Source organism: Lathyrus oleraceus, chromosome 1 (assembly GCF_024323335.1).
Source record: "Lathyrus oleraceus cultivar Zhongwan6 chromosome 1, CAAS_Psat_ZW6_1.0, whole genome shotgun sequence".
Lineage (NCBI taxonomy): Eukaryota > Viridiplantae > Streptophyta > Magnoliopsida > Fabales > Fabaceae > Lathyrus > Lathyrus oleraceus.
In genome coordinates, this window is record NC_066579.1 from 155,957,786 (window position 1) to 155,985,060 (window position 27,275).

The 27,275-nt window shown below is 28.7% G+C and overlaps 14 non-coding genes across 14 annotated transcripts; all 14 read left to right on the forward strand.

The window, feature by feature from the left end:
* The first annotated feature begins 98 nt into the window (after positions 1–98).
* On the forward strand, positions 99–170 carry TRNAG-UCC (transfer RNA glycine (anticodon UCC)). The gene has a single exon. It is a non-coding gene; the product is annotated as a tRNA-Gly (tRNA).
* A 966-nt stretch (positions 171–1,136) lies between these two features.
* Positions 1,137–1,208, forward strand: TRNAG-UCC (transfer RNA glycine (anticodon UCC)). The gene has a single exon. It is a non-coding gene; the product is annotated as a tRNA-Gly (tRNA).
* A 2,003-nt stretch (positions 1,209–3,211) lies between these two features.
* TRNAG-UCC (transfer RNA glycine (anticodon UCC)) lies at positions 3,212–3,283 on the forward strand. The gene has a single exon. It is a non-coding gene; the product is annotated as a tRNA-Gly (tRNA).
* Positions 3,284–4,807: 1,524 nt separating this feature from the next.
* On the forward strand, positions 4,808–4,879 carry TRNAG-UCC (transfer RNA glycine (anticodon UCC)). Its single transcript has one exon. It is a non-coding gene; the product is annotated as a tRNA-Gly (tRNA).
* A 1,526-nt stretch (positions 4,880–6,405) lies between these two features.
* TRNAG-UCC (transfer RNA glycine (anticodon UCC)) lies at positions 6,406–6,477 on the forward strand. Its single transcript has one exon. It is a non-coding gene; the product is annotated as a tRNA-Gly (tRNA).
* A 1,526-nt stretch (positions 6,478–8,003) lies between these two features.
* On the forward strand, positions 8,004–8,075 carry TRNAG-UCC (transfer RNA glycine (anticodon UCC)). The gene has a single exon. It is a non-coding gene; the product is annotated as a tRNA-Gly (tRNA).
* Positions 8,076–9,601: 1,526 nt separating this feature from the next.
* Positions 9,602–9,673, forward strand: TRNAG-UCC (transfer RNA glycine (anticodon UCC)). Its single transcript has one exon. It is a non-coding gene; the product is annotated as a tRNA-Gly (tRNA).
* A 1,526-nt stretch (positions 9,674–11,199) lies between these two features.
* TRNAG-UCC (transfer RNA glycine (anticodon UCC)) lies at positions 11,200–11,271 on the forward strand. Its single transcript has one exon. It is a non-coding gene; the product is annotated as a tRNA-Gly (tRNA).
* Positions 11,272–13,834: 2,563 nt separating this feature from the next.
* Positions 13,835–13,906, forward strand: TRNAE-UUC (transfer RNA glutamic acid (anticodon UUC)). Its single transcript has one exon. It is a non-coding gene; the product is annotated as a tRNA-Glu (tRNA).
* Positions 13,907–15,431: 1,525 nt separating this feature from the next.
* Positions 15,432–15,503, forward strand: TRNAG-UCC (transfer RNA glycine (anticodon UCC)). The gene has a single exon. It is a non-coding gene; the product is annotated as a tRNA-Gly (tRNA).
* Positions 15,504–18,066: 2,563 nt separating this feature from the next.
* Positions 18,067–18,138, forward strand: TRNAG-UCC (transfer RNA glycine (anticodon UCC)). The gene has a single exon. It is a non-coding gene; the product is annotated as a tRNA-Gly (tRNA).
* A 2,563-nt stretch (positions 18,139–20,701) lies between these two features.
* Positions 20,702–20,773, forward strand: TRNAR-UCU (transfer RNA arginine (anticodon UCU)). Its single transcript has one exon. It is a non-coding gene; the product is annotated as a tRNA-Arg (tRNA).
* A 1,762-nt stretch (positions 20,774–22,535) lies between these two features.
* Positions 22,536–22,607, forward strand: TRNAG-UCC (transfer RNA glycine (anticodon UCC)). The gene has a single exon. It is a non-coding gene; the product is annotated as a tRNA-Gly (tRNA).
* A 2,383-nt stretch (positions 22,608–24,990) lies between these two features.
* On the forward strand, positions 24,991–25,062 carry TRNAG-UCC (transfer RNA glycine (anticodon UCC)). Its single transcript has one exon. It is a non-coding gene; the product is annotated as a tRNA-Gly (tRNA).
* Positions 25,063–27,275: the final 2,213 nt, after the last annotated feature.

A 27,275-nucleotide genomic window follows, 5' to 3' on the forward strand; every position in this document is an offset into this window, starting at 1 on the left:
ATATATGTAAATTTTTAGCTCATATGTAATATTGAGAAGATTATTTACCACTTACAAACTAATAATACATCGGTCAATATTTTTAATGAAACGAGTAAGCGTTTGTAGTCCAACGGTTAGGATAATTGCCTTCCAAGCAATAGACCCGGGTTCGACTCCCGGCAAACGCAATGTGTTGTTTTGGTGTATCACAAACGTCCCCCAAATTAAAAATAACCTAACTCTTTGGATAAATTTTTTTCTTATTTTCTTTCTTATAACACATACCAATTTATATATGTAGGACACGTATTTAATGATGCATACACATTTTAAAATAAAATGCAATCTTTAGTACAAACAACTATCTTCTTATAATTCATGCCAATGAATTGCAAAAAAAAAGTTGAGCTTCATACGTTTTACGAGGGAACATATTATTGTCGGTTAAAAAATTTCTTACCAAAGTTAACAAGTTGTTAAAGTTCTCTTTAGAAGATCCATTTTTTAGGTTGATGTTTTACAATATAAAGAACGATTACAATCACGTGAACTTAAAATACCTAGCATGCAACATTTTATAAACATTACTTCCAACCTCTCAAATTTTTATTGACAATCAAAAGTTCCTTTTCAACTACATGCACAAGCTTATTGAAACGATCAAATTCATGCATATCTTTTTTAGAAAATATTAGATGTATATTTCTTTTTTTATTGTTGGATCTAGTTTTTTCTTGCGAATAGTGTATCCACTAATATTTGTATAACAACACTCTAAAAAAAGAGCAAATAGTTTCAACGGACCTGCTTTTCTATGCATGATCAACAACAAACTTAAAGAATTCTCTCAATCCATCTTCGTATTCTTATACATAAATAAGACATGATACCCACCAACAACAAAAAACAAATACAAAGAAATAAATAAAGTGAGGAACAGAGACAAAGAATGATATAAAAAAGAATTATAGAGGTTAATTGTCTTATTTTTGAAGAGAGGGATACATGATTTCTTGAAAACAAACGTGATATGATTTTTCTTTATTTTGAGAAAAATATATGTAAATTTTTTAGCTCATATGTAATATTGAGAAGATTATTTACCACTTACAAACTAATAATACATCGGTCAATATTTTTAATGAAACGAGTAAGCGTTTGTAGTCCAACGGTTAGGATAATTGCCTTCCTAGCAATAGACCCGGGTTCGACTCCCGGCAAACGCACTGTGTTGTTTTGGTGTATCACAAACGTCCCCCAAATTAAAATAACCTAACTCTTTGGATAAATTTTTTTCTTATTTTCTTTCTTATAACACATACCAATTTATATATGTAGGACACGTATTTAATGATGCATACACATTTTAAAATAAAATGCAATCTTTAGTACAAACAACTATCTTCTTATAATTCATGCCAATGAATTGCAAAAAAAAAGTTGAGCTTCATACGTTTTACGAGGGAACATATTATTGTCGGTTAAAAAATTTCTTACCAAAGTTAACAAGTTGTTAAAGTTCTCTTTAGAAGATCCATTTTTTAGGTTGATGTTTTACAATATAAAGAACGATTACAATCACGTGAACTTAAAATACCTAGCATGCAACATTTTATAAACATTACTTCCAACCTCTCAAATTTTTATTGACAATCAAAAGTTCCTTTTCAACTACATGCACAAGCTTATTGAAACGATCAAATTCATGCATATCTTTTTTAGAAAATATTAGATGTATATATCTTTTTTTATTGTTGGATCTAGTTTTTTCTTGCGAATAGTGTATCCACTAATATTTGTATAACAACACTCTAAAAAAAGAGCAAATAGTTTCAACGGACCTGCTTTTCTATGCATGATCAACAACAAACTTAAAGAATTCTCTCAATCCATCTTCGTATTCTTATACATAAATAAGACATGATACCCACCAACAACAAAAAACAAATACAAAGAAATAAATAAAGTGAGGAACAGAGACAAAGAATGATATAAAAAAGAATTATAGAGGTTAATTGTTTTATTTTTGAAGAGAGGGATACATGATTTCTTGAAAACAAACGTGATATGATTTTTCTTTATTTTGAGAAAAATATATGTAAATTGTTTAGCTCATATGTAATATTGAGAAGATTATTTACCACTTACAAACTAATAATACATCGGTCAATATTTTTAATGAACTGAGTAAGCGTTTGTAGTCCAACGGTTAGGATAATTGCCTTCCAGGCAATAGACCCTGGTTCGACTCCCGGCAAACGCGATGTGTTGTTTTGGTGTATCACAAACGTCCCCCAAATTAAAAATAACCTAACTCTTTGGATAATTTTTTTTCTTATTTTCTTTCTTATAACACATACCAATTTATATATGTAGGACACGTATTTAATGATGCATACACATTTTAAAATAAAATGCAATCTTTAGTACAAACAACTATCTTCTTATAATTCATGCCAATGAATTGCAAAAAAAAAGTTGAGCTTCATACGTTTTACGAGGGAACATATTATTGTCGGTTAAAAAATTTCTTACCAAAGTTAACAAGTTGTTAAAGTTCTCTTTAGAAGATCCATTTTTTAGGTTGATGTTTTACAATATAAAGAACGATTACAATCACGTGAACTTAAAATACCTAGCATGCAACATTTTATAAACATTACTTCCAACCTCTCAAATTTTTATGGACAATCAAAAGTTCCTTTTCAACTACATGCACAAGCTTATTGAAACGATCAAATTCATGCATATCTTTTTTAGAAAATATTAGATGTATATATCTTTTTTTATTGTTGGATCTAGTTTTTTCTTGCGAATAGTGTATCCACTAATATTTGTATAACAACACTCTAAAAAAAGAGCAAATAGTTTCAACGGACCTGCTTTTCTATGCATGATCAACAACAAACTTAAAGAATTCTCTCAATCCATCTTCGTATTCTTATACATAAATAAGACATGATACCCACCAACAACAAAAAACAAATACAAAGAAATAAATAAAGTGAGGAACAGAGACAAAGAATGATATAAAAAAGAATTATAGAGGTTAATTGTTTTATTTTTGAAGAGAGGGATACATGATTTCTTGAAAACAAACGTGATATGATTTTTCTTTATTTTGAGAAAAATATATGTAAATTGTTTAGCTCATATGTAATATTGAGAAGATTATTTACCACTTACAAACTAATAATACATCGGTCAATATTTTTAATGAACCGAGTAAGCGTTTGTAGTCCAACGGTTAGGATAATTGCCTTCCAAGCAATAGACCCGGGTTCGACTCCCGGCAAACGCAATGTTGTTGTATTGGTGTGTCACAAACGTCCCCCAAATTAAACCTGGTCGCAAATTCATTGCTTAGTAATCACATACTTTTATTCTAAAGTCCATGTTATATTTTTGTGAAGAAAATCTTACCAAGAAAAATAAGATGACACCTTAGTTATCTCTTGCGTCCAAAAAAGTTAAGACAATGCAAGACATATGACTTATTACCTTCTTTCATAAATATTGGTAATCATTATAATTCTATTTAGAAAAATATTCTTCCTAATCCAAAATCTTTTCCCAGTTAATCAAGATTACTTAAAGGCTTTAACATCCATGCATTGCTTAGTAATCACATGCTTTTATTCTAAAGTCCATGTTATATTTTTGTGAAGAAAATCTTACCAAGAAAAATAAGATGACACCTTAGTTATCTCTTGCCTCCAAAAAAGATAAGACAATGCATGGCATATGACTTATTACCTTATTTCATAAATATTGGTAATCATTATAATTCTATTTAGAAAATTATGTATGTTGTTTAAGCAATCAATCAGTAACCTTAACATTAAGTGTTTTCACCTTCTGCATTCTGATACACGCTCATAAATCTTGACATTATCAAAAAATAACCTAACTCTTTGGATAAAGTTTTTTCTTATTTTCTTTCTTATAACACATACCAACTTATATATGTAGGACACGTATTTAATGATGCATACACATTTTAAAATAAAATGCAATCTTTAGTACAAACAACTATCTTCTTATAATTCATGCCAATGAATTGCAAAAAAAAAGTTGAGCTTCATACGTTTTACGAGGGAACATATTATTGTCGGTTAAAAAATTTCTTACCAAAGTTAACAAGTTGTTAAAGTTCTCTTTAGAAGATCCATTTTTTAGGTTGATGTTTTACAATATAAAGAACGATTACAATCACGTGAACTTAAAATACCTAGCATGCAACATTTTATAAACATTACTTCCAACCTCTCAAATTTTTATGGACAATCAAAAGTTCCTTTTCAACTACATGCACAAGCTTATTGAAACGATCAAATTCATGCATATCTTTTTTAGAAAATATTAGATGTATATATCTTTTTTTATTGTTGGATCTAGTTTTTTCTTGCGAATAGTGTATCCACTAATATTTGTATAACAACACTCTAAAAAAAGAGCAAATAGTTTCAACGGACCTGCTTTTCTATGCATGATCAACAACAAACTTAAAGAATTCTCTCAATCCATCTTCGTATTCTTATACATAAATAAGACATGATACCCACCAACAACAAAAAACAAATACAAAGAAATAAATAAAGTGAGGAACAGAGACAAAGAATGATATAAAAAAGAATTATAGAGGTTAATTGTTTTATTTTTGAAGAGAGGGATACATGATTTCTTGAAAACAAACGTGATATGATTTTTCTTTATTTTGAGAAAAATATATGTAAATTGTTTAGCTCATATGTAATATTGAGAAGATTATTTACCACTTACAAACTAATAATACATCGGTCAATATTTTTAATGAACCGAGTAAGCGTTTGTAGTCCAACGGTTAGGATAATTGCCTTCCAAGCAATAGACCCGGGTTCGACTCCCGGCAAACGCAATGTTGTTGTTTTGGTGTGTCACAAACGTCCCCCAAATTAAACCTGGTCGCAAATTCATTGCTTAGTAATCACATACTTTTATTCTAAAGTCCATGTTATATTTTTGTGAAGAAAATCTTACCAAGAAAAATAAGATGACACCTTAGTTATCTCTTGCGTCCAAAAAAGTTAAGACAATGCAAGACATATGACTTATTACCTTCTTTCATAAATATTGGTAATCATTATAATACTATTTAGAAAAATATTCTTCCTAATCCAAAATCTTTTCCCAAGTATAATCAAGATTACTTAAAGGCTTTAACATCCATGCATTGCTTAGTAATCACATGCTTTTATTCTAAAGTCCATGTTATATTTTTGTGAAGAAAATCTTACCAAGAAAAATAAGATGACACCTTAGTTATCTCTTGCCTCCAAAAAAGATAAGACAATGCATGGCATATGACTTATTACCTTATTTCATAAATATTGGTAATCATTATAATTCTATTTAGAAAATTATGTATGTTGTTTAAGCAATCAATCAGTAACCTTAACATTAAGTGTTTTCACCTTCTGCATTCTGATACACGCTCATAAATCTTGACATTATCAAAAAATAACCTAACTCTTTGGATAAAGTTTTTTCTTATTTTCTTTCTTATAACACATACCAACTTATATATGTAGGACACGTATTTAATGATGCATACACATTTTAAAATAAAATGCAATCTTTAGTACAAACAACTATCTTCTTATAATTCATGCCAATGAATTGCAAAAAAAAAGTTGAGCTTCATACGTTTTACGAGGGAACATATTATTGTCGGTTAAAAAATTTCTTACCAAAGTTAACAAGTTGTTAAAGTTCTCTTTAGAAGATCCATTTTTTAGGTTGATGTTTTACAATATAAAGAACGATTACAATCACGTGAACTTAAAATACCTAGCATGCAACATTTTATAAACATTACTTCCAACCTCTCAAATTTTTATGGACAATCAAAAGTTCCTTTTCAACTACATGCACAAGCTTATTGAAACGATCAAATTCATGCATATCTTTTTTAGAAAATATTAGATGTATATATCTTTTTTTATTGTTGGATCTAGTTTTTTCTTGCGAATAGTGTATCCACTAATATTTGTATAACAACACTCTAAAAAAAGAGCAAATAGTTTCAACGGACCTGCTTTTCTATGCATGATCAACAACAAACTTAAAGAATTCTCTCAATCCATCTTCGTATTCTTATACATAAATAAGACATGATACCCACCAACAACAAAAAACAAATACAAAGAAATAAATAAAGTGAGGAACAGAGACAAAGAATGATATAAAAAAGAATTATAGAGGTTAATTGTTTTATTTTTGAAGAGAGGGATACATGATTTCTTGAAAACAAACGTGATATGATTTTTCTTTATTTTGAGAAAAATATATGTAAATTGTTTAGCTCATATGTAATATTGAGAAGATTATTTACCACTTACAAACTAATAATACATCGGTCAATATTTTTAATGAACCGAGTAAGCGTTTGTAGTCCAACGGTTAGGATAATTGCCTTCCAAGCAATAGACCCGGGTTCGACTCCCGGCAAACGCAATGTTGTTGTTTTGGTGTGTCACAAACGTCCCCCAAATTAAACCTGGTCGCAAATTCATTGCTTAGTAATCACATACTTTTATTCTAAAGTCCATGTTATATTTTTGTGAAGAAAATCTTACCAAGAAAAATAAGATGACACCTTAGTTATCTCTTGCGTCCAAAAAAGTTAAGACAATGCAAGACATATGACTTATTACCTTCTTTCATAAATATTGGTAATCATTATAATTCTATTTAGAAAAATATTCTTCCTAATCCAAAATCTTTTCCCAGTTATAATCAAGATTACTTAAAGGCTTTAACATCCATGCATTGCTTAGTAATCACATGCTTTTATTCTAAAGTCCATGTTATATTTTTGTGAAGAAAATCTTACCAAGAAAAATAAGATGACACCTTAGTTATCTCTTGCCTCCAAAAAAGATAAGACAATGCATGGCATATGACTTATTACCTTATTTCATAAATATTGGTAATCATTATAATTCTATTTAGAAAATTATGTATGTTGTTTAAGCAATCAATCAGTAACCTTAACATTAAGTGTTTTCACCTTCTGCATTCTGATACACGCTCATAAATCTTGACATTATCAAAAAATAACCTAACTCTTTGGATAAAGTTTTTTCTTATTTTCTTTCTTATAACACATACCAACTTATATATGTAGGACACGTATTTAATGATGCATACACATTTTAAAATAAAATGCAATCTTTAGTACAAACAACTATCTTCTTATAATTCATGCCAATGAATTGCAAAAAAAAAGTTGAGCTTCATACGTTTTACGAGGGAACATATTATTGTCGGTTAAAAAATTTCTTACCAAAGTTAACAAGTTGTTAAAGTTCTCTTTAGAAGATCCATTTTTTAGGTTGATGTTTTACAATATAAAGAACGATTACAATCACGTGAACTTAAAATACCTAGCATGCAACATTTTATAAACATTACTTCCAACCTCTCAAATTTTTATGGACAATCAAAAGTTCCTTTTCAACTACATGCACAAGCTTATTGAAACGATCAAATTCATGCATATCTTTTTTAGAAAATATTAGATGTATATATCTTTTTTTATTGTTGGATCTAGTTTTTTCTTGCGAATAGTGTATCCACTAATATTTGTATAACAACACTCTAAAAAAAGAGCAAATAGTTTCAACGGACCTGCTTTTCTATGCATGATCAACAACAAACTTAAAGAATTCTCTCAATCCATCTTCGTATTCTTATACATAAATAAGACATGATACCCACCAACAACAAAAAACAAATACAAAGAAATAAATAAAGTGAGGAACAGAGACAAAGAATGATATAAAAAAGAATTATAGAGGTTAATTGTTTTATTTTTGAAGAGAGGGATACATGATTTCTTGAAAACAAACGTGATATGATTTTTCTTTATTTTGAGAAAAATATATGTAAATTGTTTAGCTCATATGTAATATTGAGAAGATTATTTACCACTTACAAACTAATAATACATCGGTCAATATTTTTAATGAACCGAGTAAGCGTTTGTAGTCCAACGGTTAGGATAATTGCCTTCCAAGCAATAGACCCGGGTTCGACTCCCGGCAAACGCAATGTTGTTGTTTTGGTGTGTCACAAACGTCCCCCAAATTAAACCTGGTCGCAAATTCATTGCTTAGTAATCACATACTTTTATTCTAAAGTCCATGTTATATTTTTGTGAAGAAAATCTTACCAAGAAAAATAAGATGACACCTTAGTTATCTCTTGCGTCCAAAAAAGTTAAGACAATGCAAGACATATGACTTATTACCTTCTTTCATAAATATTGGTAATCATTATAATTCTATTTAGAAAAATATTCTTCCTAATCCAAAATCTTTTCCCAGTTATAATCAAGATTACTTAAAGGCTTTAACATCCATGCATTGCTTAGTAATCACATGCTTTTATTCTAAAGTCCATGTTATATTTTTGTGAAGAAAATCTTACCAAGAAAAATAAGATGACACCTTAGTTATCTCTTGCCTCCAAAAAAGATAAGACAATGCATGGCATATGACTTATTACCTTATTTCATAAATATTGGTAATCATTATAATTCTATTTAGAAAATTATGTATGTTGTTTAAGCAATCAATCAGTAACCTTAACATTAAGTGTTTTCACCTTCTGCATTCTGATACACGCTCATAAATCTTGACATTATCAAAAAATAACCTAACTCTTTGGATAAAGTTTTTTCTTATTTTCTTTCTTATAACACATACCAACTTATATATGTAGGACACGTATTTAATGATGCATACACATTTTAAAATAAAATGCAATCTTTAGTACAAACAACTATCTTCTTATAATTCATGCCAATGAATTGCAAAAAAAAAGTTGAGCTTCATACGTTTTACGAGGGAACATATTATTGTCGGTTAAAAAATTTCTTACCAAAGTTAACAAGTTGTTAAAGTTCTCTTTAGAAGATCCATTTTTTAGGTTGATGTTTTACAATATAAAGAACGATTACAATCACGTGAACTTAAAATACCTAGCATGCAACATTTTATAAACATTACTTCCAACCTCTCAAATTTTTATGGACAATCAAAAGTTCCTTTTCAACTACATGCACAAGCTTATTGAAACGATCAAATTCATGCATATCTTTTTTAGAAAATATTAGATGTATATATCTTTTTTTATTGTTGGATCTAGTTTTTTCTTGCGAATAGTGTATCCACTAATATTTGTATAACAACACTCTAAAAAAAGAGCAAATAGTTTCAACGGACCTGCTTTTCTATGCATGATCAACAACAAACTTAAAGAATTCTCTCAATCCATCTTCGTATTCTTATACATAAATAAGACATGATACCCACCAACAACAAAAAACAAATACAAAGAAATAAATAAAGTGAGGAACAGAGACAAAGAATGATATAAAAAAGAATTATAGAGGTTAATTGTTTTATTTTTGAAGAGAGGGATACATGATTTCTTGAAAACAAACGTGATATGATTTTTCTTTATTTTGAGAAAAATATATGTAAATTGTTTAGCTCATATGTAATATTGAGAAGATTATTTACCACTTACAAACTAATAATACATCGGTCAATATTTTTAATGAACAGAGTAAGCGTTTGTAGTCCAACGGTTAGGATAATTGCCTTCCAAGCAATAGACCCGGGTTCGACTCCCGGCAAACGCAATGTTGTTGTTTTGGTGTGTCACAAACGTCCCCCAAATTAAACCTGGTCGCAAATTCATTGCTTAGTAATCACATACTTTTATTCTAAAGTCCATGTTATATTTTTGTGAAGAAAATCTTACCAAGAAAAATAAGATGACACCTTAGTTATCTCTTGCGTCCAAAAAAGTTAAGACAATGCAAGACATATGACTTATTACCTTCTTTCATAAATATTGGTAATCATTATAATTCTATTTAGAAAAATATTCTTCCTAATCCAAAATCTTTTCCCAGTTATAATCAAGATTACTTAAAGGCTTTAACATCCATGCATTGCTTAGTAATCACATGCTTTTATTCTAAAGTCCATGTTATATTTTTGTGAAGAAAATCTTACCAAGAAAAATAAGATGACACCTTAGTTATCTCTTGCCTCCAAAAAAGATAAGACAATGCATGGCATATGACTTATTACCTTATTTCATAAATATTGGTAATCATTATAATTCTATTTAGAAAATTATGTATGTTGTTTAAGCAATCAATCAGTAACCTTAACATTAAGTGTTTTCACCTTCTGCATTCTGATACACGCTCATAAATCTTGACATTATCAAAAAATAACCTAACTCTTTGGATAAAGTTTTTTCTTATTTTCTTTCTTATAACACATACCAACTTATATATGTAGGACACGTATTTAATGATGCATACACATTTTAAAATAAAATGCAATCTTTAGTACAAACAACTATCTTCTTATAATTCATGCCAATGAATTGCAAAAAAAAAGTTGAGCTTCATACGTTTTACGAGGGAACATATTATTGTCGGTTAAAAAATTTCTTACCAAAGTTAACAAGTTGTTAAAGTTCTCTTTAGAAGATCCATTTTTTAGGTTGATGTTTTACAATATAAAGAACGATTACAATCACGTGAACTTAAAATACCTAGCATGCAACATTTTATAAACATTACTTCCAACCTCTCAAATTTTTATGGACAATCAAAAGTTCCTTTTCAACTACATGCACAAGCTTATTGAAACGATCAAATTCATGCATATCTTTTTTAGAAAATATTAGATGTATATATCTTTTTTTATTGTTGGATCTAGTTTTTTCTTGCGAATAGTGTATCCACTAATATTTGTATAACAACACTCTAAAAAAAGAGCAAATAGTTTCAACGGACCTGCTTTTCTATGCATGATCAACAACAAACTTAAAGAATTCTCTCAATCCATCTTCGTATTCTTATACATAAATAAGACATGATACCCACCAACAACAAAAAACAAATACAAAGAAATAAATAAAGTGAGGAACAGAGACAAAGAATGATATAAAAAAGAATTATAGAGGTTAATTGTTTTATTTTTGAAGAGAGGGATACATGATTTCTTGAAAACAAACGTGATATGATTTTTCTTTATTTTGAGAAAAATATATGTAAATTGTTTAGCTCATATGTAATATTGAGAAGATTATTTACCAATTACAAACTAATAATACATCGGTCAATATTTTTAATGAACCGAGTAAGCGTTTGTAGTCCAACGGTTAGGATAATTGCCTTCCAAGCAATAGACCCGGGTTTGACTCCCGGCAAACGCAATGTGTTGTTTTGGTGTATCACAAACGTCCCCCAAATTAAAAATAACCTAACTCTTTGGATAAAGTTTTTTCTTATTTTCTTTCTTATAACACATACCAATTTATATATGTAGGACACGTATTTAATGATGCATACACATTTTAAAATAAAATGCAATCTTTAGTACAAACAACTATCTTCTTATAATTCATGCCAATGAATTGCAAAAAAAAAGTTGAGCTTCATACGTTTTACGAGGGAACATATTATTGTCGGTTAAAAAATTTCTTACAAAAGTTAACAAGTTGTTAAAGTTCTCTTTAGAAGATCCATTTTTTAGGTTGATGTTTTACAATATAAAGAACGATTACAATCACGTGAACTTAAAATACCTAGCATGCAACATTTTATAAACATTACTTCCAACCTCTCAAATTTTTATGGACAATCAAAAGTTCCTTTTCAACTACATGCACAAGCTTATTGAAACGATCAAATTCATGCATATCTTTTTTAGAAAATATTAGATGTATATATCTTTTTTTATTGTTGGATCTAGTTTTTTCTTGCGAATAGTGTATCCACTAATATTTGTATAACAACACTCTAAAAAAAGAGCAAATAGTTTCAACGGACCTGCTTTTCTATGCATGATCAACAACAAACTTAAAGAATTCTCTCAATCCATCTTCGTATTCTTATACATAAATAAGACATGATACCCACCAACAACAAAAAACAAATACAAAGAAATAAATAAAGTGAGGAACAGAGACAAAGAATGGTATAAAAAAGAATTATAGAGGTTAATTGTTTTATTTTTGAAGAGAGGGATACATGATTTCTTGAAAACAAACGTGATATGATTTTTCTTTATTTTGAGAAAAATATATGTAAATTGTTTAGCTCATATGTAATATTGAGAAGATTATTTACCACTTACAAACTAATAATACATCGGTCAATATTTTTAATGAACCGAGTAAGCGTTTGTAGTCCAACGGTTAGGATAATTGCTTCCAAGCAATAGACCCGGGTTCGACTCCCGGCAAACGCAATGTTGTTGTATTGGTGTGTCACAAACGTCCCCCAAATTAAACCTGGTCGCAAATTCATTGCTTAGTAATCACATACTTTTATTCTAAAGTCCATGTTATATTTTTGTGAAGAAAATCTTACCAAGAAAAATAAGATGACACCTTAGTTATCTCTTGCGTCCAAAAAAGTTAAGACAATGCAAGACATATGACTTATTACCTTCTTTCATAAATATTGGTAATCATTATAATTCTATTTAGAAAAATATTCTTCCTAATCCAAAATCTTTTCCCAGTTATAATCAAGATTACTTAAAGGCTTTAACATCCATGCATTGCTTAGTAATCACATGCTTTTATTCTAAAGTCCATGTTATATTTTTGTGAAGAAAATCTTACCAAGAAAAATAAGATGACACCTTAGTTATCTCTTGCCTCCAAAAAAGATAAGACAATGCATGGCATATGACTTATTACCTTATTTCATAAATATTGGTAATCATTATAATTCTATTTAGAAAATTATGTATGTTGTTTAAGCAATCAATCAGTAACCTTAACATTAAGTGTTTTCACCTTCTGCATTCTGATACACGCTCATAAATCTTGACATTATCAAAAAATAACCTAACTCTTTGGATAAAGTTTTTTCTTATTTTCTTTCTTATAACACATACCAACTTATATATGTAGGACACGTATTTAATGATGCATACACATTTTAAAATAAAATGCAATCTTTAGTACAAACAACTATCTTCTTATAATTCATGCCAATGAATTGCAAAAAAAAAGTTGAGCTTCATACGTTTTACGAGGGAACATATTATTGTCGGTTAAAAAATTTCTTACCAAAGTTAACAAGTTGTTAAAGTTCTCTTTAGAAGATCCATTTTTTAGGTTGATGTTTTACAATATAAAGAACGATTACAATCACGTGAACTTAAAATACCTAGCATGCAACATTTTATAAACATTACTTCCAACCTCTCAAATTTTTATGGACAATCAAAAGTTCCTTTTCAACTACATGCACAAGCTTATTGAAACGATCAAATTCATGCATATCTTTTTTAGAAAATATTAGATGTATATATCTTTTTTTATTGTTGGATCTAGTTTTTTCTTGCGAATAGTGTATCCACTAATATTTGTATAACAACACTCTAAAAAAAGAGCAAATAGTTTCAACGGACCTGCTTTTCTATGCATGATCAACAACAAACTTAAAGAATTCTCTCAATCCATCTTCGTATTCTTATACATAAATAAGACATGATACCCACCAACAACAAAAAACAAATACAAATAAATAAATAAAGTGAGGAACAGAGACAAAGAATGATATAAAAAAGAATTATAGAGGTTAATTGTTTTATTTTTGAAGAGAGGGATACATGATTTCTTGAAAACAAACGTGATATGATTTTTCTTTATTTTGAGAAAAATATATGTAAATTGTTTAGCTCATATGTAATATTGAGAAGATTATTTACCACTTACAAACTAATAATACATCGGTCAATATTTTTAATGAACAGAGTAAGCTTTTGTAGTCCAACGGTTAGGATAATTGCCTTTCAAGCAATAGACCCGGGTTCGACTCCCGGCAAACGCAATGTTGTTGTATTGGTGTGTCACAAACGTCCCCCAAATTAAACCTGGTCGCAAATTCATTGCTTAGTAATCACATACTTTTATTCTAAAGTCCATGTTATATTTTTGTGAAGAAAATCTTACTAAGAAAAATAAGATGACACCTTAGTTATCTCTTGCGTCCAAAAAAGTTAAGACAATGCAAGACATATGACTTATTACCTTCTTTCATAAATATTGGTAATCATTATAATTCTATTTAGAAAAATATTCTTCCTAATCCAAAATCTTTTCCCAGTTATAATCAAGATTACTTAAAGGCTTTAACATCCATGCATTGCTTAGTAATCACATGCTTTTATTCTAAAGTCCATGTTATATTTTTGTGAAGAAAATCTTACCAAGAAAAATAAGATGACACCTTAGTTATCTCTTGCCTCCAAAAAAGATAAGACAATGCATGGCATATGACTTATTACCTTATTTCATAAATATTGGTAATCATTATAATTCTATTTAGAAAATTATGTATGTTGTTTAAGCAATCAATCAGTAACCTTAACATTAAGTGTTTTCACCTTCTGCATTCTGATACACGCTCATAAATCTTGACATTATCAAAAAATAACCTAACTCTTTGGATAAAGTTTTTTCTTATTTTCTTTCTTATAACACATACCAACTTATATATGTAGGACACGTATTTAATGATGCATACACATTTTAAAATAAAATGCAATCTTTAGTACAAACAACTATCTTCTTATAATTCATGCCAATGAATTGCAAAAAAAAAGTTGAGCTTCATACGTTTTACGAGGGAACATATTATTGTCGGTTAAAAAATTTCTTACCAAAGTTAACAAGTTGTTAAAGTTCTCTTTAGAAGATCCATTTTTTAGGTTGATGTTTTACAATATAAAGAACGATTACAATCACGTGAACTTAAAATACCTAGCATGCAACATTTTATAAACATTACTTCCAACCTCTCAAATTTTTATGGACAATCAAAAGTTCCTTTTCAACTACATGCACAAGCTTATTGAAACGATCAAATTCATGCATATCTTTTTTAGAAAATATTAGATGTATATATCTTTTTTTATTGTTGGATCTAGTTTTTTCTTGCGAATAGTGTATCCACTAATATTTGTATAACAACACTCTAAAAAAAGAGCAAATAGTTTCAACGGACCTGCTTTTCTATGCATGATCAACAACAAACTTAAAGAATTCTCTCAATCCATCTTCGTATTCTTATACATAAATAAGACATGATACCCACCAACAACAAAAAACAAATACAAAGAAATAAATAAAGTGAGGAACAGAGACAAAGAATGATATAAAAAAGAATTATAGAGGTTAATTGTTTTATTTTTGAAAGAGGGATACATGATTTCTTGAAAACAAACGTGATATGATTTTTCTTTATTTTGAGAAAAATATATGTAAATTGTTTAGCTCATATGTAATATTGAGAAGATTATTTACCACTTACAAACTAATAATACATCGGTCAATATTTTTAATGAACCGAGTAAGCGTTTGTAGTCCAACGGTTAGGATAATTGCCTTCCAAGCAATAGACCCGGGTTCGACTCCCGGCAAACGCAATGTGTTGTTTTGGTGTATCACAAACGTCCCCCAAATTAAAAATAACCTAACTCTTTGGATAAAGTTTTTTCTTATTTTCTTCTTATAACACATACCAATTTATATATGTAGGACACGTATTTAATGATGCATACACATTTTAAAATAAAATGCAATCTTTAGTACAAACAACTATCTTCTTATAATTCATGCCAATGAATTGCAAAAAAAAAGTTGAGCTTCATACGTTTTACGAGGGAACATATTATTGTCGGTTAAAAAATTTCTTACCAAAGTTAACAAGTTGTTAAAGTTCTCTTTAGAAGATCCATTTTTTAGGTTGATGTTTTACAATATAAAGAACGATTACAATCACGTGAACTTAAAATACCTAGCATGCAACATTTTATAAACATTACTTCCAACCTCTCAAATTTTTATGGACAATCAAAAGTTCCTTTTCAACTACATGCACAAGCTTATTGAAACGATCAAATTCATGCATATCTTTTTTAGAAAATATTAGATGTATATATCTTTTTTTATGGTTGGATCTAGTTTTTTCTTGCGAATAGTGTATCCACTAATATTTGTATAACAACACTCTAAAAAAAGAGCAAATAGTTTCAACGGACCTGCTTTTCTATGCATGATCAACAACAAACTTAAAGAATTCTCTCAATCCATCTTCGTATTCTTATACATAAATAAGACATGATACCCACCAACAACAAAAAACAAATACAAAGTAATAAATAAAGTGAGGAACAGAGACAAAGAATGGTATAAAAAAGAATTATAGAGGTTAATTGTTTTATTTTTGAAGAGAGGGATACATGATTTCTTGAAAACAAACGTGATATGATTTTTCTTTATTTTGAGAAAAATATATGTAAATTGTTTAGCTCATATGTAATATTGAGAAGATTATTTACCACTTACAAACTAATAATACATCGGTCAATATTTTTAATGAACCGAGTAAGCGTTTGTAGTCCAACGGTTAGGATAATTGCTATCCAAACAATAGACCCGGGTTCGACTCCCGGCAAACGCAATGTTGTTGTATTGGTGTGTCACAAACGTCCCCCAAATTAAACCTGGTCGCAAATTCATTGCTTAGTAATCACATACTTTTATTCTAAAGTCCATGTTATATTTTTGTGAAGAAAATCTTACTAAGAAAAATAAGATGACACCTTAGTTATCTCTTGCGTCCAAAAAAGTTAAGACAATGCAAGACATATGACTTATTACCTTATTTCATAAATATTGGTAATCATTATAATTCTATTTAGAAAAATATTCTTCCTAATCCAAAATCTTTTCCCAGTTATAATCAAGATTACTTAAAGGCTTTAACATCCATGCATTGCTTAGTAATCACATGCTTTTATTCTAAAGTCCATGTTATATTTTTGTGAAGAAAATCTTACCAAGAAAAATAAGATGACACCTTAGTTATCTCTTGCCTCCAAAAAAGATAAGACAATGCATGGCATATGACTTATTACCTTATTTCATAAATATTGGTAATCATTATAATTCTATTTAGAAAATTATGTATGTTGTTTAAGCAATCAATCAGTAACCTTAACATTAAGTGTTTTCACCTTCTGCATTCTGATAGACGCTCATAAATCTTGACATTATCAAAAAATAACCTAACTCTTTGGATAAAGTTTTTTCTTATTTTCTTTCTTATAACACATACCAACTTATATATGTAGGACACGTATTTAATGATGCATACACATTTTAAAATAAAATGCAATCTTTAGTACAAACAACTATCTTCTTATAATTCATGCCAATGAATTGCAAAAAAAAAGTTGAGCTTCATACGTTTTACGAGGGAACATATTATTGTCGGTTAAAAAATTTCTTACCAAAGTTAACAAGTTGTTAAAGTTCTCTTTAGAAGATCCATTTTTTAGGTTGATGTTTTACAATATAAAGAACGATTACAATCACGTGAACTTAAAATACCTAGCATGCAACATTTTATAAACATTACTTCCAACCTCTCAAATTTTTATGGACAATCAAAAGTTCCTTTTCAACTACATGCACAAGCTTATTGAAACGATCAAATTCATGCATATCTTTTTTAGAAAATATTAGATGTATATATCTTTTTTTATTGTTGGATCTAGTTTTTTCTTGCGAATAGTGTATCCACTAATATTTGTATAACAACACTCTAAAAAAAGAGCAAATAGTTTCAACGGACCTGCTTTTCTATGCATGATCAACAACAAACTTAAAGAATTCTCTCAATCCATCTTCGTATTCTTATACATAAATAAGACATGATACCCACCAACAACAAAAAACAAATACAAAGAAATAAATAAAGTGAGGAACAGAGACAAAGAATGATATAAAAAAGAATTATAGAGGTTAATTGTTTTATTTTTGAAAAGAGGGATACATGATTTCTTGAAAACAAACGTGATATGATTTTTCTTTATTTTGAGAAAAATATATGTAAATTGTTTAGCTCATATGTAATATTGAGAAGATTATTTACCACTTACAAACTAATAATACATCGGTCAATATTTTTAATGAACCGAGTAAGCGTTTGTAGTCCAACGGTTAGGATAATTGCCTTCCAAGCAATAGACCCGGGTTCGACTCCCGGCAAACGCAATGTGTTGTTTTGGTGTATCACAAACGTCCCCCAAATTAAAAATAACCTAACTCTTTGGATAAAGTTTTTTCTTATTTTCTTTCTTATAACACATACCAATTTATATATGTAGGACACGTATTTAATGATGCATACACATTTTAAAATAAAATGCAATCTTTAGTACAAACAACTATCTTCTTATAATTCATGCCAATGAATTGCAAAAAAAAGTTGAGCTTCATACGTTTTACGAGGGAACATATTATTGTCGGTTAAAAAATTTCTTACCAAAGTTAACAAGTTGTTAAAGTTCTCTTTAGAAGATCCATTTTTTAGGTTGATGTTTTACAATATAAAGAACGATTACAATCACGTGAACTTAAAATACCTAGCATGCAACATTTTATAAACATTACTTCCAACCTCTCAAATTTTTATGGACAATCAAAAGTTCCTTTTCAACTACATGCACAAGCTTATTGAAACGATCAAATTCATGCATATCTTTTTTAGAAAATATTAGATGTATATATCTTTTTTTATGGTTGGATCTAGTTTTTTCTTGCGAATAGTGTATCCACTAATATTTGTATAACAACCCTCTAAAAAAAGAGCAAATAGTTTCAACGGACCTGCTTTTCTATGCATGATCAACAACAAACTTAAAGAATTCTCTCAATCCATCTTCGTATTCTTATACATAAATAAGACATGATACCCACCAACAACAAAAAACAAATACAAAGTAATAAATAAAGTGAGGAACAGAGACAAAGAATGGTATAAAAAAGAATTATAGAGGTTAATTGTTTTATTTTTGAAGAGAGGGATACATGATTTCTTGAAAACAAACGTGATATGATTTTTCTTTATTTTGAGAAAAATATATGTAAATTGTTTAGCTCATATGTAATATTGAGAAGATTATTTACCACTTACAAACTAATAATACATCGGTCAATATTTTTAATGAACCGAGTAAGCGTTTGTAGTCCAACGGTTAGGATAATTGCTATCCAAACAATAGACCCGGGTTCGACTCCCGGCAAACGCAATGTTGTTGTATTGGTGTGTCACAAACGTCCCCCAAATTAAACCTGGTCGCAAATTCATTGCTTAGTAATCACATACTTTTATTCTAAAGTCCATGTTATATTTTTGTGAAGAAAATCTTACTAAGAAAAATAAGATGACACCTTAGTTATCTCTTGCGTCCAAAAAAGTTAAGACAATGCAAGACATATGACTTATTACCTTATTTCATAAATATTGGTAATCATTATAATTCTATTTAGAAAAATATTCTTCCTAATCCAAAATCTTTTCCCAGTTATAATCAAGATTACTTAAAGGCTTTAACATCCATGCATTGCTTAGTAATCACATGCTTTTATTCTAAAGTCCATGTTATATTTTTGTGAAGAAAATATTACCAAGAAAAATAAGATGACACCTTAGTTATCTCTTGCCTCCAAAAAAGATAAGACAATGCATGGCATATGACTTATTACCTTATTTCCTAAATATTGGTAATCATTATAATTCTATTTAGAAAATTATGTATGTTGTTTAAGCAATCAATCAGTAACCTTAACATTAAGTGTTTTCACCTTCTGCATTCTGATACACGCTCATAAATCTTGACATTATCAAAAAATAACCTAACTCTTTGGATAAAGTTTTTTCTTATTTTCTTTCTTATAACACATACCAACTTATATATGTAGGACACGTATTTAATGATGCATACACATTTTAAAATAAAATGCAATCTTTAGTACAAACAACTATCTTCTTATAATTCATGCCAATGAATTGCAAAAAAAAAGTTGAGCTTCATACGTTTTACGAGGGAACATATTATTGTCGGTTAAAAAATTTCTTACCAAAGTTAACAAGTTGTTAAAGTTCTCTTTAGAAGATCCATTTTTTAGGTTGATGTTTTACAATATAAAGAACGATTACAATCACGTGAACTTAAAATACCTAGCATGCAACATTTTATAAACATTACTTCCAACCTCTCAAATTTTTATGGACAATCAAAAGTTCCTTTTCAACTACATGCACAAGCTTATTGAAACGATCAAATTCATGCATATCTTTTTTAGAAAATATTAGATGTATATATCTTTTTTTATTGTTGGATCTAGTTTTTTCTTGCGAATAGTGTATCCACTAATATTTGTATAACAACACTCTAAAAAAAGAGCAAATAGTTTCAACGGACCTGCTTTTCTATGCATGATCAACAACAAACTTAAAGAATTCTCTCAATCCATCTTCGTATTCTTATACATAAATAAGACATGATACCCACCAACAACAAAAAACAAATACAAAGAAATAAATAAAGTGAGGAACAGAGACAAAGAATGATATAAAAAAGAATTATAGAGGTTAATTGTTTTATTTTTGAAGAGAGGGATACATGATTTCTTGAAAACAAACGTGATATGATTTTTCTTTATTTTGAGAAAAATATATGTAAATTGTTTAGCTCATATGTAATATTGAGAAGATTATTTACCACTTACAAACTAATAATACATCGGTCAATATTTTTAATGAACCGAGTAAGCGTTTGTAGTCCAACGGTTAGGATAATTGCCTTCTAAGCAATAAACCCGGGTTCGACTCCCGGCAAACGCAATGTGTTGTTTTGGTGTATCACAAACGTCCCCCAAATTAAAAATAACCTAACTCTTTGGATAAAGTTTTTTCTTATTTTCTTTCTTATAACACATACCAATTTATATATGTAGGACACGTATTTAATGATGCATACACATTTTAAAATAAAATGCAATCTTTAGAACAAACAACTATCTTCTTATAATTCATGCCAATGAATTGCAAAAAAAAGTTGAGCTTCATACGTTTTACGAGGGAACATATTATTGTCGGTTAAAAAATTTCTTACCAAAGTTAACAAGTTGTTAAAGTTCTCTTTAGAAGATCCATTTTTTAGGTTGATGTTTTACAATATAAAGAACGATTACAATCATGTGAACTTAAAATACCTAGCATGCAACATTTTATAAACATTACTTCCAACCTCTCAAATTTTTATGGACAATCAAAAGTTCCTTTTCAACTACATGCACAAGCTTATTGAAACGATCAAATTCATGCATATCTTTTTTAGAAAATATTAGATGTATATATCTTTTTTTATGGTTGGATCTAGTTTTTTCTTGCGAATAGTGTATCCACTAATATTTGTATAACAACACTCTAAAAAAAGAGCAAATAGTTTCAACGGACCTGCTTTTCTATGCATGATCAACAACAAACTTAAAGAATTCTCTCAATCCATCTTCGTATTCTTATACATAAATAAGACATGATACCCACCAGCAACAAAAAACAAATACAAAGTAATAAATAAAGTGAGGAACAGAGACAAAGAATGGTATAAAAAAGAATTATAGAGGTTAATTGTTTTATTTTTGAAGAGAGGGATACATGATTTCTTGAAAACAAACGTGATATGATTTTTCTTTATTTTGAGAAAAATATATGTAAATTGTTTAGCTCATATGTAATATTGAGAAGATTATTTACCACTTACAAACTAATAATACATCGGTCAATATTTTAATGAACCGAGTAAGCGTTTGTAGTCCAACGGTTAGGATAATTGCTATCCAAACAATAGACCCGGGTTCGACTCCCGGCAAACGCAATGTTGTTGTATTGGTGTGTCACAAACGTCCCCCAAATTAAACCTGGTCGCAAATTCAATGCTTAGTAATCACATACTTTTATTCTAAAGTCCATGTTATATTTTTGTGAAGAAAATCTTACTAAGAAAAATAAGATGACACCTTAGTTATCTCTTGCGTCCAAAAAAGTTAAGACAATGCAAGACATATGACTTATTACCTTCTTTCATAAATATTGGTAATCATTATAATTCTATTTAGAAAAATATTCTTCCTAATCCAAAATCTTTTCCCAGTTATAATCAAGATTACTTAAAGGCTTTAACATCCATGCATTGCTTAGTAATCACATGCTTTTATTCTAAAGTCCATGTTATATTTTTGTGAAGAAAAGCTTAGTAATCACATGCATGATCAACAACAAACTTAAAGAATTATCTCAATCCAACTTCGTATTCTTATACATAAATAAGACATGATACCCACCAACAACAAAAAACAAATACAAAGAAATAAATAAAGTGAGGAACAGAGACAAAGAATAATATAAAAAAGAATTATAGAGGTTAATTGTTTTATTTTTGAAGAGAGGGATACATGATTTCTTGAAAACAAATGTGATATGATTTTTCTTTATTTTGAGAAAAATATATGTAAATTGTTTAGTTCATATGTAATATTGAGAAGATTATTTACCATTTACAAACTAATAATACATCGGTCAATATTTTTAGTGAACCGAGTAAGCGTTTGTAGTCCAACGGTTAGGATAATTGTCTTCCAAGCAATAGACCTGGGTTCGACTCCCGGCAAATGCAACGTGTTGTTTCCCAGTTATAATCAAGATTTCTTAAAGGCTTTAACATCCATGCATTGCAATAAGATGACACCTTAGTTATCTCTTGCCTCCAAAAAAGATAAGACAATGCAAGGCATATGACTTATTACCTTCTTTCATAAATATTGGTAATCATTATAATTCTATTTAGAAAGTTATGTATGTTGTTTAAGCAATCAATCAGTAACCTTAACATTAAGTGTTTTCACCTTCTGCATTCTGATACACGCTCATAAATCTTGACATTATCAAAAAATAACGATACTCTTTGTATAAAGTTTTTTCTTATTTTCTTTTTATAGCACATACCAATTTATATATGTAGGACACGTATTTAATGATGCATACACATTTTAAAATAAAATGCAATCTTTAGTACACACAACTATTTTCTTATAATTCATGCCAATGAATTGCAAAAAAAAAGTTGAGCTTCATACGTTTTACGAGGGAACATATTATTGTCGGTTAAAAAATTTCTTACCAAAGTTAACAACTTGTGAAAGTTCTCTTTAGAAGATCCATTTTTTAGGTTGATGTTTTACAATATAAAGAACGATTACAATCACGTGAACTTAAAATACCTACATGCATCATTTTATAAACATTACTTCCAACCTCTCAAATTTTTATGGACAATCAAAAGTTCATTTTCAACTACGTGCACAAGCTTATTAAAACGATCAAATTCATGCATAACTTTTTTAGAAAATATTAGATGTGTATATATTTTTTTATTGTTGGATCTAGTATTTTCTTGCGAATAGTGTATCCACTAATATTTGTATAACAACACTCTAAAAAAAGAGCAAATAGTTTCAACCGACCTGCTTTTCTATGCATGATCAACAACAAACTTAAAGAATTATCTCAATCCAACTTCGTATTCTTATACATAAATAAGACATGATACCCACCAACAACAAAAAACAAATACAAAGAAATAAATAAAGTGAGGAACAAAGACAAAGAATAATATAAAAAAGAATTATAGAGGTTAATTGTTTTATTTTTGAAGAGAGGGATACATGATTTCTTGAAAACAAACGTGATATGATTTTTCTTTATTTTGAGAAAAATATATGTAAATTGTTTAGCTCATATGTAATATTGAGAATATTATTTACCATTTACAAACTAATAATACATCGGTCAATATTTTTAGTGAACCGAGTAAGCGTTTGTAGTCCAACGGTTAGGATAATTGCCTTCCAAGCAATAGACCTGGGTTCGACCCCTTAGTTATCTCTTGCCTCCAAAAAAGATAAGACAATGCAAGGCATATGACTTATTACCTTCTTTCATAAATATTGGTAATCTTTATAATTCTATTTAGAAAATTATGTATGTTGTTTAAGCAATCAATCAGTAACCTTAACATTAAGTGTTTTCACCTTCTGCATTCTGATACACGCTCATAAATCTTGACATTATCAAAAAATAACGATACTCTTTGTATAAAGTTTTTTCTTATTTTCTTTTTATAGCACATACCAATTTATATATGTAGGAAACGTATTTAATGATGCATACACATTTTAAAATAAAATGCAATCTTTAGTACACACAACTATTTTCTTATAATTCATGCCAATGAATTGCAAAAAAAAAGTTGAGCTTCATACGTTTTACGAGGGAACATATTATTGTCGGTTAAAAAATTTCTTACCAAAGTTAACAACTTGTGAAAGTTCTCTTTAGAAGATCCATTTTTTAGGTTGATGTTTTACAATATAAAGAACGATTACAATCACGTGAACTTAAAATACCTAACATGCATCATTTTATAAACATTACTTCCAACCTCTCAAATTTTTATGGACAATCAAAAGTTCCTTTTCAACTACGTGCACAAGCTTATTAAAACGATCAAATTCATGCATAACTTTTTTAGAAAATATTAGATGTGTATATATTTTTTTATTGTTGGATCTAGTATTTTCTTGCGAATAGTGTATCCACTAATATTTGTATAACAACACTCTAAAAAAAGAGCAAATAGTTTCAACGGACCTGCTTTTCTATGCATGATCAACAACAAACTTAAAGAATTATCTCAATCCAACTTCGTATTCTTATACATAAATAAGACATGATACCCACCAACAACAAAAAACAAATACAAAGAAATAAATAAAGTGAGGAACAGAGACAAAGAATAATATAAAAAAGAATTATAGAGGTTAATTGTTTTATTTTTGAAGAGAGGAATACATGATTTCTTGAAAACAAATGTGATATGATTTTTCTTTATTTTGAGAAAAATATATGTAAATTGTTTAGCTCATATGTAATATTGAGAAGATTATTTACCATTTACAAACTAATAATACATCGGTCAATATTTTTAGTGAACCGAGTAAGCGTTTGTAGTCCAACGGTTAGGATAATTGCCTTCCAAGCAATAGACCTGGGTTCGACTCCCGGCAAATGCAACGTGTTGTTTCCCAGTTATAATCAAGATTTCTTAAAGGCTTTAACATCCATGCATTGCAATAAGATGACACCTTAGTTATCTCTTGCCTCCAAAAAAGATAAGACAGTTATTACCTTCTTTCATAAATATTGGTAATCATTATAATTCTATTTAGAAAATTATGTATGTTGTTTAAGCAATCAATCAGTAACCTTAACATTGATACACGCTCATAAATCTTGACATTATCAAAAAATAACGATACTCTTTGTATAAAGTTTTTTCTTATTTTCTTTTTATAGCACATACCAATTTATATATGTAGGACACGTATTTAATGATGCATACACATTTTAAAATAAAATGCAATCTTTAGTACACACAACTATTTTCTTATAATTCATGCCAATGAATTGCAAAAAAAAAGTTGAGCTTCATACGTTTTACGAGGGAACATATTATTGTCGGTTAAAAAATTTCTTACCAAAGTTAACAACTTGTGAAAGTTCTCTTTAGAAGATCCATTTTTTAGGTTGATGTTTTACAATATAAAGAACGATTACAATCACGGGAACTTAAAATACCTACATGCATCATTTTATAAACATTACTTCCAACCTCTCAAATTTTTATGGACAATCAAAAGTTCCTTTTCAACTACGTGCACAAGCTTATTAAAACGATCAAATTCATGCATAACTTTTTTAGAAAATATTAGATGTGTATATATTTTTTTATTGTTGGATCTAGTATTTTCTTGCGAATAGTGTATCCACTAATATTTGTATAACAACACTCTAAAAAAAGAGCAAATAGTTTCAACGGACCTGCTTTTCTATGCATGATCAACAACAAACTTAAAGAATTATCTCAATCCAACTTCGTATTCTTATACATAAATAAGACATGATACCCACCAACAACAAAAAACAAATACAAAGAAATAAATAAAGTGAGGAACAGAGACAAAGAATAATATAAAAAAGAATTATAGAGGTTAATTGTTTTATTTTTGAAGAGAGGGATACATGATTTCTTGAAAACAAACGTGATATGATTTTTCTTTATTTTGAGAAAAATATATGTAAATTGTTTAGCTCATATGTAATATTGAGAAGATTATTTACCATTTACAAACTAATAATACATCGGTCAATATTTTTAGTGAACCGAGGAAGCGTTTGTAGTCCAACGGTTAGGATAATTGCATTCCAAGCAATAGACCTGGGTTCGACTCCCGGCAAATGCAACGTGTTGTTTCCCAGTTATAATCAAGATTTCTTAAAGGCTTTAACATCCATGCATTGCAATAAGATGACACCTTAGTTATCTCTTGCCTCCAAAAAAGATAAGACAATGCAAGGCATATGACTTATTACCTTCTTTCATAAATATTGGTAATCATTATAATTCTATTTAGAAAATTATGTATGTTGTTTAAGCAAAAAATCAGTAACCTTAACATTACATTATCAAAAAATAACGATACTCTTTGTATAAAGTTTTTTCTTATTTTCTTTTTATAGCACATACCAATTTATATATGTAGGACACGTATTTAATGAGGCATACACATTTTAAAATAAAATGCAATCTTTAGTACACACAACTATCTTCTTATAATTCATGCCAATGAATTGCAAAAAAAAAGTTGAGCTTCATACGTTTTACGAGGGAACATATTATTGTCGGTTATAAAATTTCTTACCAAAGTTAACAACTTGTGAAAGTTCTCTTTAGAAGATCCATTTTTTAGGTTGATGTTTTACAATATAAAGAACGATTACAATCACGTGAACTTAAAATACCTAACATGCATCATTTTATAAACATTACTTCCAACCTCTCAAATTTTTATGGACAATCAAAAGTTCCTTTTCAACTACATGCACAAGCTTATTAAAACGATCAAATTCATGCATATCTTTTTTAGAAAATATTAGATGTATATATATTTTTTTATTGTTGGATCTAGTTTTCTTGCGAATAGTGTATCCACTAATATTTGTATAACAAAACTCTAAAAAAATAGCAAATAGTTTCAACGGACCTGCTTTTCTATGCATGATCAACAACAAACTTAAAGAATTCTCTCAATCCATCTTCGTATTCTTATACATAAATAAGACATGATACCCACCAACAATAAAAAACAAATACAAAGAAATAAATAAAGTGAGGAACAGAGACAAAGAATAATATAAAAAAGAATTATAGAGGTTAATTGTTTTA